Below are 17,773 nucleotides of genomic sequence, written 5' to 3' on the forward strand. Positions count from 1 at the left end.
AATAGAAGACTTAGCTTTCGTAGTATGACAACAAACTAAATGAATCTCTAACCTCTAAGGTAAGGACTGAAATTCGAAATGTAACAAATATGATAACAAAACATTATCATGTCGTAATGAGAGCATGTTGTCACATGACTTGTTTTGGAAGCTGTTCACATATACCACAACATGTAAAGACCACAAAATGACCACAATTAACACATTCAATAGTCACATGCACTTTATACATATTCACATCATTCACATTCAATTCATTCACATTCATTTCACTTACAATCATTTCATTTACATATGCTTTAGTGAATTGACAGTTCTTATGGATGCAAACATATGCACGTGCACACCACGAGCCCATGGTGGCCCGAAACGATACGGATCCATTCACGTTGCAGCGGTAGAGCAATCATCTATGGATGTGTGAATTCTAAGAAGAGTTGTTCAACCTTCTCTATGAGACCCAAGTTCGGAAGACAGAAGCCCAACGCTCCAAGCACATCACACAATGATATCCTGGGGTCTTACACTGCCTGTTCTCTGAACAGCCGAGACTAGTGGTGAAGGTGGGACATATCTCGAACACATTGCCACTACCCACTGGCCTCTCATCTATTAATCTTTCTTACTTATCATTATGATAGCACATTCATAAAATGACCGGCTAGCACATGAGGTTGGTTCACTTCACAAGTGCACTCATACCTCTAAATGCCTCCACATGAGGGCTACACATATAGTCAACCTTCTTAGCTAGTCGTCATAACTTTACGTGTACAACTATCCTTCAATTTCATTCATTTGCATCATGCCCACGACAATGCATACGAAACATATTACAACATTCACATTAATCAAGAACATCAATCACATCTTTCAAAATTTAGTCAAACCACGAAGAATAATCTCGATCCGTGATTCACTCATAGCTGTTCTATGCAATTATCATTCTACGATGCTTTCTAATACACAATCGGGATCGAGGAGATACTCGCATCTATATCTCATCTCATATGTCCTAAACAGTTATCATTGTCAATATGCACATGCAATTGCATAGTAATTTTTAAAAACAAAACCAATCCCATAACAAGTCAATCATATGCATATATTCATTCAATCATAACACAAACATAGGATCCAACGATCCTGAAGGGCACACATTCTAAAGTTGGCCCCAGGCAGGAATTTGCCTGGAATGCCGCCATACCTACCATGCGTCACCCAAAATACCCAAAATGTCTCGAGCTTTGAATCTTGTCGTTCAAGGTCTATTCGACGTACCAGAAGTACCTGCAAACAAAGTCAAGTGATAAATTCTCTACTCATTTTGTTTTACAATCTATACAAGTATGAAATAAAATCATTGAGGCCCTCCAATAGATCTCTTCCCAACTCTTTGAGGTTTGTAACCAATGGTTTAAGCTCTGAGCTTTCAATTTAACCAATCACTAATACGATTCTCACTTGCTTTCTTAGTTAAAGTGTCTTCCCAACATACACACTCTTTCACAACCAACAATGCAATACGCACACCGATAATAGCATGCGCCACGTGTTCGCAACAATGGTCCTACACCTTTTTAACCACATCAAATCTCTACCATGCTTCCTAACTGTTTCAAAAATTAACTCATCATGCTTGAAAGATAATTATAAACATAGATCATTGTCCCTCCAAAATAGTCCTACACCTTTCTTAAAATAACAACGTCGCTAACATGCATTCTCAATCACTCAATCTTGAATCTAACATGCTCAAATAATAATTATATATGCACTAAAAGAAAATATTAGACAGTTTAGGCTTGATTATGCCTCACTCACCCCACTCCTAGAGTGCAAACTGTTGTAGTGCTCTCGACAGCCACCTCAAATGCTCGATTGATCCCCAAGCGGCTAAAATCATACAATGTCGTCTCCACCAACACCTTCGATTCGCTGTTATGAGGGAAAAGACGTCCCCCAATCTGCAATTTCGATGAAACATTACCAAATAGAGTGAGAATGAGCGAAAGAGAGTCCAAAAGAGGGGTCTGCCATTAGAAGGAAGCCTATGATAGCTGTGAGGGAGGTGGTTCGGCTGAAGAAGACTCATGCATGGCAGAGAGACAACAATCGAGTGTGAAGAAAAAGAGGGTGAGAGGGAATGCTGAGAGAGTGTTCGGCTGAAGGTGAGAGACACTACGAGTGAGAGGAGACCCAAAACAGAGAGGGAGAAAAGTCAAGAAGGGGCGACACTGCTCGGGGGAATCAGGGAACAGTAAGAGGGAGGGAGACTGAAGGCGAGAGAGGATGCGAGAGAAAAAGCGAGACCTGGGAGCTTGCGAGAGAGATAGAGATTGAGTGGAGAGAGGTCGGAACAAAAGGGAGGCAATAGAAAATGGCAAGAAGGAGAGGAGAAAACAGTAAGAAAAATAGGGACAGAGGGAGAGATTAATAGAGAACGACAAGGGGAAGAAGAGAAAACAAAAGAGAAAGCGAGAGAATGTGAGCAGAGAGATGAGAGAGTAGCGGAGGAAGACAGTGCGGGCGAGAGGGCGGGAGAGAGGTATTGGATAGAGAAGAGTCGGGATAGAGGGAGAGACGACAACGATAGAGGGTGAGAAAGAAGAAGAAAACAGAAGAAACTGAGAGGGATCGAGATGACTCACCTCAGCGCCACCATCACCCTTCCTTCGCCGGCCCAGCCATCGCCGCAGCACCCTCGCCCGCCTCCTGCTTCTCACGCAGTCGAGCCAGCAAGAACAGCAAAGACGAAGAGTGCTGGCGTCGGGCAATTTCACACGATTGGTTCGGGTCCAGGTCTGGACCTTGATCCAACCCGACCCCCCAAGACATAAAGCGTTACAATATGTCTGTTCTTTTTCTTCGCACATGTGGGGTCAGTGGCTTGTCACTTCATGCCAACTACATTCCTTTTCTGGTCTCACTTTCCATTAGATATGTTTTGCTATGGTTGCTACTGAACCATATACCGATTGGCTAAGTAGCAAAAAGGTGCCCAACATTAAATATGTTTCCAAAAGAATTACCTTACTTTTGACACTTTATGAGCAGCTGCCCTTAGTTTTTCAATGTAACACAAAGAACCGCTAGACTGCTAAGCTGAGTTTAACAAATATCAGCTTGACGCTAATGATCGTGAGGGACAAATTTTACTTTTTGTCAGGTTAGGTTAACTTTTAACTGAGAAAAAATGGATATCTCTTTTAATAAGGTTCTTTTCAAGAAAAACTTACCAACAAAGGCAGTGGGAGTGGGGGAGGCCATTTTCTATCCTTTTCAGCATTGGCAATGACTTGGCGGGGTTTGCCTACAATAAGTCTGTGCTTGGATGAAGGGCAATGGGTGGAAAGGAATGGAAAATGTTAACATAGGGTTGATTTGATGGAAGGAAAGAGTGGAGGAGAGGTTTTAACCCCTTTTTAATCAATCCAAAATTGAAAGTCAAAGGACAGAAATGAGAAGTTTTCTGAAGAGTTGATAAGTTTTTCTCCAACAGGGGAAGTTGAATTCATGATAGAGTTGTTACCAGTTAACTGTTATGTTTACTTTATTATTTTTTTTTAGTTGCATGAATTGGTTATCTTGCATTTTGATTCATTTTAGATGTATCCTAGTTAGATGTAATGATGTATGCTCAATTTAATTGGTTAGATGTAATGATGTATGCTCAATTTAATTGTGTGTGCTGTTATTTATTATATTTTCTAATTTTAGATTAGTGTGTATGGATATTAGTATGTTGCTTATATATATTTGAATATATATTTGAAGCAATTAGGGAGCATGGTAGAGATTTTTTATAATATCGTGGAGTTTAAGATTGTTTTAGAGGGGTGTCGATCAATGCTATCTTTTGTTGGATATTGCAATGCATGGGGGGAATGAGTACTTATGTAGACTTGCATGTTAAATTTACGATTTGATGGAAAGATAAAACTTATAATTTATTGAGGTACAAACATGTACTAGTGTACAAAACCAAAGTTCGGATCCAAATCGAGCATTTCAAACCCAAAATGCGAGTCGCATTCGAAACGACAAAATTTGTGCGTCGCGCATGCGTGGACCTTCCCTTTGCTTTAAGAACTCATTTTTCACAGCAAAACGCTTTCTAATCAAAGTCGCATGCTCAAACGAGTCAACAACCAACAAAAAAAAAATCGGATTTGGAGTGAGTTCGAAGTCACTCAAAATGGAGTCAACCGTCCTTTTATAAGAACAAAAATGATTTTGATATGCCTTTTAGATAAATCAAACAAAAAAAATGAATTCTTATGCTTTTACTTGGAAAACCTTTTTTTTATATTTTAAATAAAAAATTATTATGCTTCCTATATAAATAGCATTTTTTATATATTTTATTGAATTTCATTTAATTTAAAAAAAAGAGGTCCATCGAGCGTCGCGCGACGCGCAATCGCGCGACACACGATCACGCGTCACGCGACACAAGAGCTCGCGTCGCGCGATATCCCGTCGTGCACACGCGCGATATCGCATCGTGCACGCGCGATATCGCGTCGCCACACGCGCGCACAACCTCGCGTGCATGCTCGAACAAGATAACGATCGTGGTGCGCGATCGCGTAACACAGTATAGGCCCCCATTTTTTTGCAAAACCGGCCCTTGCGGGTCGGTTTTTTATTTTTTTAGGTGGCCATTAACCCTGCCCACACCCCAAAGGGGTATTTGCAGGGCTAAGGGCCAATCTCACTTAGTCAAAACCTTTTTTTTAAAAAAAATAAAATAAAAAAAAAATTCAAAATTATGTGAAATTCGGATAAAAATGGGGTGAAATTCAAAAAAATTCAAAATTTGAGGTTTGGCTAAAAAATCCTCTATAAATACCTCTCACTTCCCCCCTCTTGGGCAAGAGTTGGCCCTTGGGAGAAATTCTAGTATATTCTCACTTGAAGACTTGGAGTTTCTCTCTCTCTCTCTCTCTCTCTCTTCCTATTTTCATTTCTCTCGAACTGGGAAGCAAGCTTCATCAAGTCACAACCCTCTTGGAGGCATCATCTTGGAGCTTCACTCAAGGGGATCTCCAAGGTGTTCATTTTTTCAAAAGTTATTCTCACTAGAGGTATGTAATCAATAACTCACCTCTTTCTTTTTTCATTTTTCTCTTCTTCCTCTCCCCATGGCCAAAGGAGATAACACTCAATCTCTATTTTAGAGACAAGAGGTTATGCTCGAGTGCACGAGGAGCATGAAAAGATGAGATGATCTTTCGTTTCAAGCTTAAATCATACTTTTTATTTTATTAAATACGACATTGTCTTTCATTTTTCATGTTCTTCTCATCTTCATCTCCACATGACCAAAGGAGATAGCACTCAATCTCTATTTTAAAGACAATAGGTTATGCTCGAGTGCACCGGGATCATGGAAAGATGAAATGATCTTTTATTTCAAGCTTAAATCATGCTTTCTATTTTATTAAATATGGCATTGCCTTTCATTTTTCATGTTCTTCTCATCTTTATCTCCTCATGGCCAAAGGAGATAGCACCCAATCTATATTTTAAAGATAAGAGACTATGCTTGAGTGCACCGGGAGCATGGAAATATAAAATGGTATATCATTTCATAGTTACTCCATGTCCTATCTCTCTTTACATCATGCTTTTTCTCTCCTTCACTCCATCATGTTCTCTCTCTCTTTCTCCCTCCATCGTGCTCTCTCTCTCTCTCGCTTTTCTTCCTTGAATATTGTCTATATGCTATCAATGCATGCTTGCTTAATTTTCCATTTATATGTGAATGCACGGTGAGAATGACAGTGTGGTTTGAGATTCTTTTATTATTATTGTGTTGATTAATTTTTGAGGTTGAGGTTTATTCAACCCGGAAAGAACCTTCACAAATTTGTACATGTTAAAGTGCATTTTCATATCATTTTGCATAAGTTTCCTTTTAATCGATAGATTAGGAACCCTAGTGAGCACCCTATCGTGTGGTTTGAGTTTCTTCCATACCCAACGGTGGAAGAAACATATTCCCTTGCAACCAATGAAATAACTATGTTTTGTGTTTATAATCATGTTCTCCAAAATATTTTCAAAAGAACCCTTCTTAATATGGCTTTGGAGACTTAACTTAGACTCTTGCATGAGTCCGAGCCCTCCTTCGGCCTACATCAAAATTAAAGTCGGATGTTTAATTTATCTTTAATCTCATGAAGACGTACATGTATATGCATGTTATATACATGTGTGTACACATGATGATTTTTATCATTCTCTCTCTATGTTCACATATTTCATTTTACAAATTTTCGTATCAATATGAATGCATGTATATATATGAATCTCCTACTTTCTCTCTCTAAAACTTTTTTATCTTTTCAAGTCAAATGCCTTCATCTACAAATTTCTTATATATATATATATATATATATATATATTCCATTTCTTTTCCTCTAAAATCTCCCTCTTTATGCAAATCAATGAAGTTTTTACAATCTTTTATATGTGTATATGTGATAGTATATACACATGTATGTGCATCTTCTCTAACGCCCTCTTTTTCTCTTTTTTTTTTTGAAAGTTTCATTTTTCCTCTCTACTTAAATTCAAACCTCACATATATGTATCTATACATATATAGATATACATATATATGTATATGTATATGTATATTTATATGTATATATGTATATGAATGCATATCTCTCTTTCTTTCAAATCTTTGATTTTGTAATTTTCAAGACCTCTTTCTCTTTCTCCTTTTCTAATTTTTCTTATAATCAAGTATCTCATCTTTTGCATTCTTTTGGATATTTTTTTTTCTCTAAGATCATTTTCATCTACCGACTTCACTAAGACCACATTTCAAGTAATGACCCAATATTGGATTCATGCTTGATGGTCTACAATCTCAATCTAATTTCAAAAACTTTTCTTTCTTTGTGAAAATGTTTTTGTGAAAATGTTTTTGTTAACTATAAAACAAAAAATCTTAGATGCATGATATGGTAGGAATGCCTTAGATGAATGTTATGGTAGGAATATCTTAGATGAATGTTGTGGTAGGAATACTTCATTCTCTTTTAATCATATATGTCAATGCATTCATGCATTCACATGCACTTAATATCATCAATAAGCACAATCACATCTCTAAAAGAACTTAAGCAAGATGAGATGAAGCACTAACTAGGTGGTAACCGAATTAAAGCAAAATCTCAAGCCTACTTAAAGACTTAAGAGAACACTAAAATGACTTCAAAATGTTTTCCCAAACTTTCCCAATGATATTTACAAAGATTTTTCAACTCTAGTTTTTCTCAAAATGTTTTACATTCTCAAGTAATTCTTCAGAACCTTCTCAAAAGTTTGAAATATCAAACTTTCAATATTCTTCTACACCGCATATAGAAAAGATGTTTAAGGTAAAAGGAAATGCATCAATAATAAACATAGCCATTGGATTCATTACTCCTAGTAAAAGTTTTGGGAACGGTTGATCCTCGTACCAACGAGTGAGTCCCTCTCTCTCTTATTTTCAAATAAAAATCTCATTTTTCTGGAGTACTCCAAATACCAAAAATTTTGGGGATGCGAACCAATGGCGACCGTGATGGGACCCGTCATCGTTTGGCTATGGTTATAATTGATGCTTTTTTATTAACTTGACATCTCATATATTGCCAATGATAAAGCATGTCCCCTATTTTGGCCTTGACCCTATTGGTACTTCATTGCATTACTTGGTAATTGTGTTTGCTTCCTTGCACATAAGACTAATGGAGGATGATTAATCATGTTCACCTACATCTAGTATCAAATACAACCCTCCTCAATTTAAGAGTTGTTTAAAGACAATGTTTGCTCTTCTATTTATTTTAATCATCATCTCAGGCAACACTGCATTAGAGACAACTCATTTTACATTATTTTTCATATTTCAAAATTTATTATACCTATTTGCCCCGATCATCATGTTGTCGGGCTTGGTTTTTGGCGGTAGCACAAGACTAAGCCTTACAACTAGACCACACCTTGGGCGGGAAAGCCCCTTCGTTAGTACCATGAGTGGTAATTTGTAGTATATCGACGACTGATCAAGAAGAAGTTGATGAACTCTATCCTTAGTTGTCTAAGGAAGAATCTATGCTCGTACTAAGACATTTGGCTAAGGTATATAAGCATAACTTGACATTGGACTATCGTGACATAAAATTATCTCAATTAGGTCCCTATGCCAATTTTTCTAAAAAAAAAAAAGAAAATTCAAATGACATGTGGATGTGCATAAAACCTTGTGTGATGCTTTACAACCTCATTACATTCATCTACTTCACATTGTCTTTGTCAACCTAGTCAATCTTTTCCACTAATTCAATCTTTGTCTTTAGAGAGTCATCATTCAAGATGTATTCTTTCCAACGTGGTGTCACCTTCCCTTATGACCACATCCACTTTAGGGAAGGTAAACCTTTGGCTCCCGAATGATATCCGTCTTGGCAACCCACCTTCTCTTGGATGTTTCCTTCATACTTTGAAGAATGTGGGCTAAAGACAGTGGCAGCCAAAGGAATGCGGTCAGTTGATGAAAATTTAGTACATTCAATCACCGAGCGTTGGAACCCAAGGACCTCCTCGTTTTGGTTTTCATGGGAAGAAATGACAATATTACTAGATGAATTTACTGAAATACTAGACCTTCCTACCCCAACCTGTGACCCAAATGAACCATTAAATAAACAATTCCTCATGAACCTGACTAAACCTGACTAAGGTTAATTCAAATGACCTTATAGGCCACTTTACTGGAAGAAAAACTTGGCCCTTAATGGAAAACCACGAGAGCCAAAGCATCAACTTGAAAAAATTATATGAAGAATTTGGAGCATATGTTGAACCTTCTACCCTACCTCGAAAAGCCGTAGGGAGAATTAAACATTGCATGATTCTCTGCACAGTAAGAGTGACCCTTTTCACCGATGGAAGTGACCTCTTAGATGTCTGTGTTGCTCAATTTTTTTGGGTATGGGGGCATAATGAGACCCGACACTTGTCAGTAGCAATGACAGCCTTAGCCTTCCTTTATCGAGGACTCGCCCGTTTCACCATTGAAGATACCGACTTCATAGAAGGACGCAAGTATGCTTTGCAATTGTGGTTTCTCAAGCATGCGGGACCCCAAGCCAGTCTATTCAGAAACACTGATGGAGAGGAGATCATTTGGGACTATTGTAATCATCGTCAGAATCCAACTCGATACACTTATCATTATCATGGACGTACCACACTCTTGGGCTCTTATTTCATAGTTAATTGTTGTGTTGATAGATGTATAGGATAATTCTCTTAGAGGCAGAAGATGGTTTCTGTGCATGCACCAATTGGAGCTATTTCGGAATTTGACCTCAGCTCTCCTCAATGGGCAGCATTGTTCGCAGTGGCTCGACAAGAATGAAAGACACAAATATTATACACTTGGTTCACAAGCCCAGTGTGGTAAAGAAGGAATATGCTGAGTGGTGGGATGCCAACCGACCACTATCCATCCTTCCCTAGAAGTTTATGTTGTTAAATTTGTATTTCTTATGTCGTCTTTAGTCGTTGTCATCTTTATTAGTATCTTTGATGTAACTTTTAAAACTCCTAATGCGATATGAACCTTCATTTTGTCACTATTTCCCTTCAATAACTCTTCGTTTTTCTATCTCACAAAATGAATACTTGAAAGCCAACAAGATGGTTGAGACTAGAGCACAAACTAAGCAGACTGCTCTCTTCTGAACTTAGGCAAAAAACACTTGGCCTCCCAGCAATAGAACCAGAAGGTTACCCTATATTTCGGTTGTTCATGGAATGATTCCTAAGGGAACAAGAAGAACAAAAGGCCTTGATGATTGCTCCAAAGCCAAAAAATGAAAAAGCTGCTCACCTAGCCCTATCACCACTGGAAGTTCAGAAGAGAAACCTAAGAGAAAGAGAAAGCCAACCAAGAGGGGCAAAAAGACAAGGAAGTACATCCCCAGCAGTAGCTCAGACAGTGAAAGTTCGGCAGAAAAAGTAAAGGAGATCGAAGGAAAAAAGAAAAATATAAAACCAGAATTAATCCAGTCAAGTGATGATGAAAGTCCAACTAAACGCATGTTCTATGAAATGGAGAAAATAATGAACAATCTTGAACTTAGGGGGAGAGGAAAACGCTCATACTCATCAGTATTGAAGGAGACGAGGACGTGAAAGGCTTACCTAGGAAGTTCGTCAGATATGATGGAACCATCTGCCCGCATGTTCATCTTTCAACTTTCTTCAATGATTGCTACAAAATTCGGGCAAATAACAGAGCATTGTTTCGCTATTTTCCAAGAAGTCTTGAAGACATCGCCGCACAGTGGTACAAAGAAAATGTCAACCCAGTTGGACTCAAGGAATTTGACAAGTTGATTAACATGTTTGTCGAAAGATTCGAGCAGAATGCTCCCATGGCTCCAACCCTTAGTACCATTTGCAGTCTCCGTTAAAAACAATGAGAAAAAGCTCGAGAATTCATCCAAAAATGGAGAATTCAATGCAACAAGATGAAGGAGCCCATTTCTGAAATGCAAGCTCTGTCGCTCATTAGGAAGAATCTTGCCCAGCCCTTGAAAAGTCTTATCCGCAATGCCTCAATCAAGACCTTTACTGAGTTGATTGAACAAGCAAATTCAATAGATGAAGGAATTGAGGAAAGAGATTTTGATGAAATCATTGCTCCTAAATACAAGGAAGATGGTAAGAAAAGAGGAAGGACACAGTTGCCTGCACACTTCATAGCTAATGCTGGCATTCGAAAGGACAATAACAACAGCTATAAGCATGACAAGGAAGTCAATCTCAAGAAGAATACGCAGTTTCCCAAAAGCAATGACGATAGAAAAAACAAATACCCAGGTTGGAGTTACGACAAAAAATTCACCCCTCTTAGTCAGTCCCGTGAGAAGATCCTGAAATATCTCCTTGCCAAGGGAATAGTCTTGCCAAATATGTCAGAGCCTCCGAAAATGATGAGAGGAAATAAAGAAAAACTGTATAAGTTTCATCGGGCCCCTAGTCATGATACTGAGAATTGTTTTGTCCTCAAAAATATTATCTAGGACTTCATCAACAAGGATCTCCAAGTTGGTGATGATAGCGTCCCTGAGGTGCTGAGGAATCCATTTCCTGACCATGGGAAGGCGGCAGTGGCCATGATCACCACAGGCACTCTACTCTCATATCATCCACAGGAGCACATCCAACCTTGTAATGGAAGCAGTTCACACGAGCTCATGATGACAGATCAAGGTGAAAAACCACAGAATTTTATTGCTATGATGAGTAACAAGACAGAAAGTTCACCCAAAAGAACTTCTGTAATCCCAGAGACTTTTGTTCTGCAAAACGGCGATGATAAATTGTCAAGTGACTCTTCGGATGGAGATTCGTGCTACTTGGGTGAGGTCCTCCCCTTGGAAGAGCGCATCGTTGAAGGAGAGTGGATTCAGGCATTTAAGGACCAGTCAATTACCTTTTCAGAAAGAGACCTTTCAAAATGGGAGTATTATCATGAAGAAGCTCTTTACATCGTCGTCCAGGTCAATGAGATGACCGTGCCACATGTATTGATCGATGGAGGAAATGGCTTGAATATTTGTCCTGATCTTACGGCCAAAGCTTTGGGGTTTCGTGAAGACAAATACCACTTTGATGATATCAAGATCTACAGATATGCTGGTCGAGGCATGAGAAGCAAAGGTACCATTGACATGAACGTGATCATTGAAAACGTTAGTCATCGCATTGTATTCCATGTAGTAGATGTACTACCATCATATAATTTGCTTCTGGGACGACCTTGGATCCACCAAGTACGAGGGATCCCATCCACTCTTCATCAATGCCTCAAATGGAATTTTGGTCCATCAGTTATCACCGTACGTGCTGAGGATCTGGTCGAGAGGTTGGTGCAACCCATGCTTCCTAGGCCAATTAATCTGGTGGATGTACCAAGCATAAGAACAACAAAGGACAGACCTTTGGAAGAATGGATGCAGAACATAGAGATAGGGGAATCATCTGAGAGTGTCCATACTATTTCAAGCAATCGTGCAAGTTATCAAAAACATCCCTTATATGTTCATTTCATGAAAAATCCTAAGGGATTTCTGTTGCTTTTGAAAAGTGGCTATCGTCCATTCACTGGCCTCGAGAAGGATGAAGATGGCATCTTGCAGCCGATGAGTATCCCATTTCAGATAAATACCAGGGGACTAGAATACCATGAAAAAATTTGAAGAAGATCTTGTGGGCTGATAATGTTCACTTTTGTACTTCTTTTTATCTGGTCTCATGAAAGGACCCCCTCTATGAACTAAGAACCTCGTTTCAATATGCAATGCAAAGTAATATTTTATTATCAATTTTAACTTTGTTGAATTTTCCCTTTATCCCCCTCTTTATAGGATGTCAGAATTCAACATGTCTCAATTTCTTCTTTTTCCTCGGAAGTCCTCCCAGAAAGCATTTGTCAAACAAGCAGTCGGTGAAATGGAATCTATGACAATATCCAAGCCAGATAATTTACTCAAATTTAAAAACAAGAACATCCCTCGTCCTTAGTTAATGATCCAATTGAAGAGATTAATATTGAAACTAGTGAGAATCCTAAAATCCTTCAAATTGGTACCAGTTTGTCAGTAGACGAGAAGAAAATATTGGTGGGCTTTCTTGTAAGTAACCAAGAAGCTTTTGCTTGGACTTATGAAGATATGTCAGGCTTAGACCCCCAGTTGGTTGAACACCATTTGCCCTTAAATCCAAGTTGCAAGCTAATTAAGCAAAAGTTGCGCAAGTTCGATCCTCGACTAGAAGGACTTGTAAAAGAAGGATTAGAAGACCTACTAAGGGCAAAATTCATTCGTGTCATCGACTACCCTGAGTGGTTGGCTAATATCGTGGTTGTCCTCAAGAAAAATGGCAAAGCCATATTATACATTAACTTTTGAGACCTAAACAAAGCCACACCAAAAGATGATTATCCACTTCCAAACATCGATCTATTGGTTGATAGTACCACAGGACATGCAATGTTCTCTTTTATGGATAGATATTCAGGCTATAACCAAATCAAATTAGCAGTCAAGGATCAACCTAAGACTGCTTTTACTATACCTTGGGGCACTTTCTGTTATACGGTGATGTTGTTTGGGTTGAAAAATGCTGGAGAAACTTATCAAAGAGCTATGACCGCTATCTTCCATGATCAGATGCACAAAATCATGAATGCATATATCGATGACATATTGATTAAATCTAAAGTGAGAGAAGACCACATTGAAACTCTTGCCTAGGTGTTTGAGAGGCTCTTATAGTACAGGCTTCATTTGAATCCTCAAAAATGTGTATTTGGAGTTGAATCAGACAAACTCTTGGGTTTCATGGTCAGTAAGAGGGGAATCAAGATAGATCTTACCAAAGCTAAAGCAATCATCGATATGTCACCACCTACCAATATCAAGGAACTGTGAAGTTTTCAAGGACGAATCCATCAGACGATTCATTTCAAATTTGACTATGAGATGCTAACCATTCAACCAGCTGTTAAGGAAATGTGCCAAGTTTGAATGGGGTTTTGAATGCCAACAGTCATTTGAGAAGATTAAGAAATACCTCTTAAATCCACCAATTCTAAAACTTCCAGTGTTGGGTAGACCATTGCTGCTTCACATCATAGTGAATGAGTCAGCATGTGGCGGCTTTTTGGCACAATATGAGGAAGGAAGTCGCATCGAGCATGCAATTTATTACATTAGCAAAACTTTTGTGCAATACGAGAAGAAGTACTCTTCAATAGAGAAAACTTGTTTAGCATTGGTTTGGATGTGTCAAAAGTTGAGACATTATTTATTAGCTTGTGAGGTCAAGATACTCTCCAATCTAAATCCACTCAAGTACATCTTGGAACAACCATTCCTTAATGGGCGCATCGCCAAATGGCAAGTTCTGTTGATGCAATATGATCTTGAATACGTGTCTCAAAAGTCAATAAAGTGACAAGCAATTGTGGACCAATTAGCAGACTTTCTCCAATACGAGGAAATCAGAACGAATGATGAGTTTCCAAACGAACATGTATTAAGATTGGAAATTGTTTCAATATGAAAGATGTACTTTGATGGATCCAGAAATGTGATGGGAGCAGGAATAGGCATCCTACTCATCACTTCAGAAGATGAAATGATCCCTTATTCCTTGAAACTCGACTTTCCATGTACCCATAACATGACAGAATATGAAGCCCTCATTCAAAGACTTTGTTCTTTATTGAGTTTTCAAGTAAAAATGGTGCATGCCAATGAAGCAATCTGTTCTTTTGAGATTGGAAGATTGGAGCACCCTGCTTTTGAAGCAATGAAGCATATTCATCATATTTAAGAGGGGAATACGCCTTGGTATCATGACATCAAAAGGTATATTGAAAGTGGAGAATTCTCGATCGGAATGTCCAAAAATGAACAAAAAGCAATTCAACGTATGTCAGCAATGTATTTTATTCTTGCAGGAGTGCTATATAGACGTGGATTTAGTACTAAATACTCTTGGTACCTTGATGAAGATGAGACAAAGAAAGTCGTCGAAGAGTCACATCAAGGAGACTGTGGAGGTCACGTCGGTTACCAAACCCTCACCAAACAGATAATTCGAGCAGGATATTATTGACCTACTATGCAAAAAGATTGTCACCAATTCGTCAAGAGATGCAAAGAATGTCAACTACATGCTCCAGTGATCCATGCCTCAGCCTCTCATTTGCATTCTGTGACATCTCATTGGCCATTTTCAATGTTGGGCATTTGACGTAGTCGAACTGATATCCCCTACAGCTTGTAATGGTCATAAGTATTTTCTTACTGCAACAGATTATTTTACCAAATGGGTAGAAGTCGTCACACTCAGAACAGTGGAAGGACGTCATGTAGTGTCCTTCGTTCATAAAAATCTTCTTTGCAGATTTGGAGTCTCTCATGATATAATATCTGACAACGGGACCCATTTCAATAATGAAAAGATGAGGCAATTGTGCAACAAGTACAACATCATGCATCATTTTTCAGCTCCTTATTATCCCCAAAGCAATGGGCAAGCAGAGGCCACAAACAAAATCCTAATCCGCATCCTGGAATAGACAGTAGAAACTGGAAGAGGCTGGCATGAAAAGATGCATAACGCTCTATGGGCATATCGCACCACTATGAGAACTCCAACTAATGCTACCCCAACAGAGCTAGTCTATGAAACGGAAGTGGTTCTGCCATTACATGTGCTGAAACCCGCTTTGATTTAATTTTGTTGTTAACTAAAAAATAATATTTTATATTTTCGGTTGTTTTCTTTTTCTTCAAACTACTTGATTTACCTAATGCTGCCTAGCCTTTAGGCTCAACTTGTTTTTGCACTTTTATACCATAAACTTCGAAATGCCATTAGGAGGCGTCTGAATTTGTGGCATTAACATGCCTGGTAGTTAATACCAGGCATTTGTGAGGGCGGAACTAAAAAGTTTCAGGTTCAATGACCCGTTGAACCCCAATTCGTGTGAATGCCTCGTACTTTTTCTTGTCGATTTATATATCTAGAATCATAGAAGTTTAGAATCAAAATACTTATTAGAATGGCTAAACAAATGGGGTATTTTGTTGCTAGAATTAAGAAATTGAAACCTGGAATTTTGATTCTATCCCAATTTGAGGAGGAATTACAATTATGGATTTTTCAGTCTTGAATCAAAATTCTAGGTCATCAAACGCTCGATATTGTATTTTCGTGTTTGATTCAGATGGGGTATTAAAATTCCCTATTGCTTTTAACCATTGCAAAGGACGACCTTCCACTGTGCGTTTAACGTCCAGTGCATTATGGTTTTTATAAGGCGAAGGTGAATCGACATTCTCAATTAGAATTGGCATAATTTCTAAAGTACCAATATATTTTACCTGCTAATTCCCAGTGTGCCCCCGGACTATGGTCCCAACTGATCTGAACGAAGCTGATAATGATTTGAACTTCATGACTGCACTCTAGTAACGGTAAGAAAGTACGCACTAGTATGCAATACAATGAAGGAAAACAGATTTATTTGCGGCCAAATCAGACCGCATTAGCAACCTTCAACACTTCAAAAATAAAAATGAATTAATAAAAACCTCTGCTCAATGCCAATCCTAGTAACTTGTATGATACCCACTCCCATAAGTTCATTTCAAAACAAATGTGCAATCATAGAACTGGTGATTGACTCATGCGTAAACCTGCTCGTACATATGCTCCAATTAAAGTGAGACTCAAATAAATAAGAACTGTTTATATTTATTCCACATTTGTGTAGGGAGAGTCACACACTACAGCATTCTTGTGCATCGGCAACGGCCTTAGCAACGGCTCGTGACCGTAAATGCTCCGGTGGGCAGTAGAATTGCCCACAGCCTAAACCGTTGGTATTATCCATAGTTATTCCCCACGGATTACAACCGTTAGCATACACACATTACCACCGGCTAGAGCCGTCGGGAATTCTAAAACAGTAATTCGAAAATCTTGTAATTCCCAACGGATAATTCCCAACCGCCACACCCGTTGGGGATTTTTATGATCCCCAACAAGCGGTTATCCCTGTTGAATCAGATTGTATCTAGCTACCCAAGAGACAAATTTCTATGATGATATATGTGGCAGTAACCCCAGCCTTAAGCCCAGCAGCTGTTGCCCCCGCGCCACCATGATGAACCTACAAGGAACAAATGAGATATCTTGACTAAACTTTAATTTGATTCCCAAGCGGCAAGCTGATAACATAAGGCAAAGAGACCAACCCATCTAATCCAAGTTGTACTTTTTTTTTTGCCCTTTGGTCAACAACTCAAAACAAAAAAAATGATGGCTACTTTCAAGTAATCTTACTACATCAGCACAATGCAAGAAAAGCCAATCGTGAGGGCAGTTGTCAAGCGAATACACAAAGTCATTACATTCTGCTACTGACAAATTCACAATTAGTATGCATACAGTTTACAGTTTCTAGTCATCATATCTGGTTGTTGAACAGGCTTCAAATATACCCAAAAAAGGAGAACAAAAGCAACCATTAGTTTCAAATTCACAAAATATAAGAACATTGTACCATGAAGTTGAACATGAATGTGGGAGAAAAAACAAAGAGTGATAAACGATCAAAACATTCAAGGTTGATACCGAACAAGCATTAATACAATAGACTGGAAAAAGGCAGGAGATTCATGCAGCTCACTAAAATCACATTGATAATTACTTAAGATTAAATAACCAGAAGTACAAGCAACTTGCACGATTGCAAGCATACCACGAAGCATGGTACCTGAAATCTCTCTCTCTCTCGATAAACAGGAATAAGCAGGTCTGATGAGATTATATTCAAGCAAGAGAATACTCAACAAAAGATATAAACTGTTGGTGGAAATATTTGTTTTATATAAAGAAATAAAAGCAGCTTTGATGAGTGTCAACATAGTTTCATGGGGCCTAATATCGAACATTCTTACTTTACATACATGATTCAGATAATTCAAAATAATCTCAATGGTGTGTTTAATCAAAACATTGGCAAGAGAAAAATGGTTTGGAGTACATATCACCTAAATATGCTCCTTAATATTGATAGACATTATATGGTGCAGAACTACTTCACTAACAAAATCAACTTCTCATGCATCACGTTCAAGCATAACCAATTGCACTGGGGGCACATCATTTT

General features: G+C 38.4%; 1 long non-coding RNA gene across 1 annotated transcript; it reads right to left on the minus strand.

Moving 5' to 3' along the window:
- Window positions 1-683: 683 nt before the first annotated feature.
- LOC116265084 (uncharacterized) lies at window positions 684-2,740 on the minus strand. The gene is made up of 3 exons (XR_004174974.2): window positions 2,652-2,740; window positions 1,825-1,967; window positions 684-1,290 (listed from the first exon to the last, which is right to left on the minus strand). It is a non-coding gene; the product is annotated as an uncharacterized LOC116265084 (long non-coding RNA).
- Between the last annotated feature and the right edge of the window lie 15,033 nt (window positions 2,741-17,773).

Source organism: Nymphaea colorata, chromosome 11 (assembly GCF_008831285.2).
Source record: "Nymphaea colorata isolate Beijing-Zhang1983 chromosome 11, ASM883128v2, whole genome shotgun sequence".
Taxonomy (NCBI): domain Eukaryota; kingdom Viridiplantae; phylum Streptophyta; class Magnoliopsida; order Nymphaeales; family Nymphaeaceae; genus Nymphaea; species Nymphaea colorata.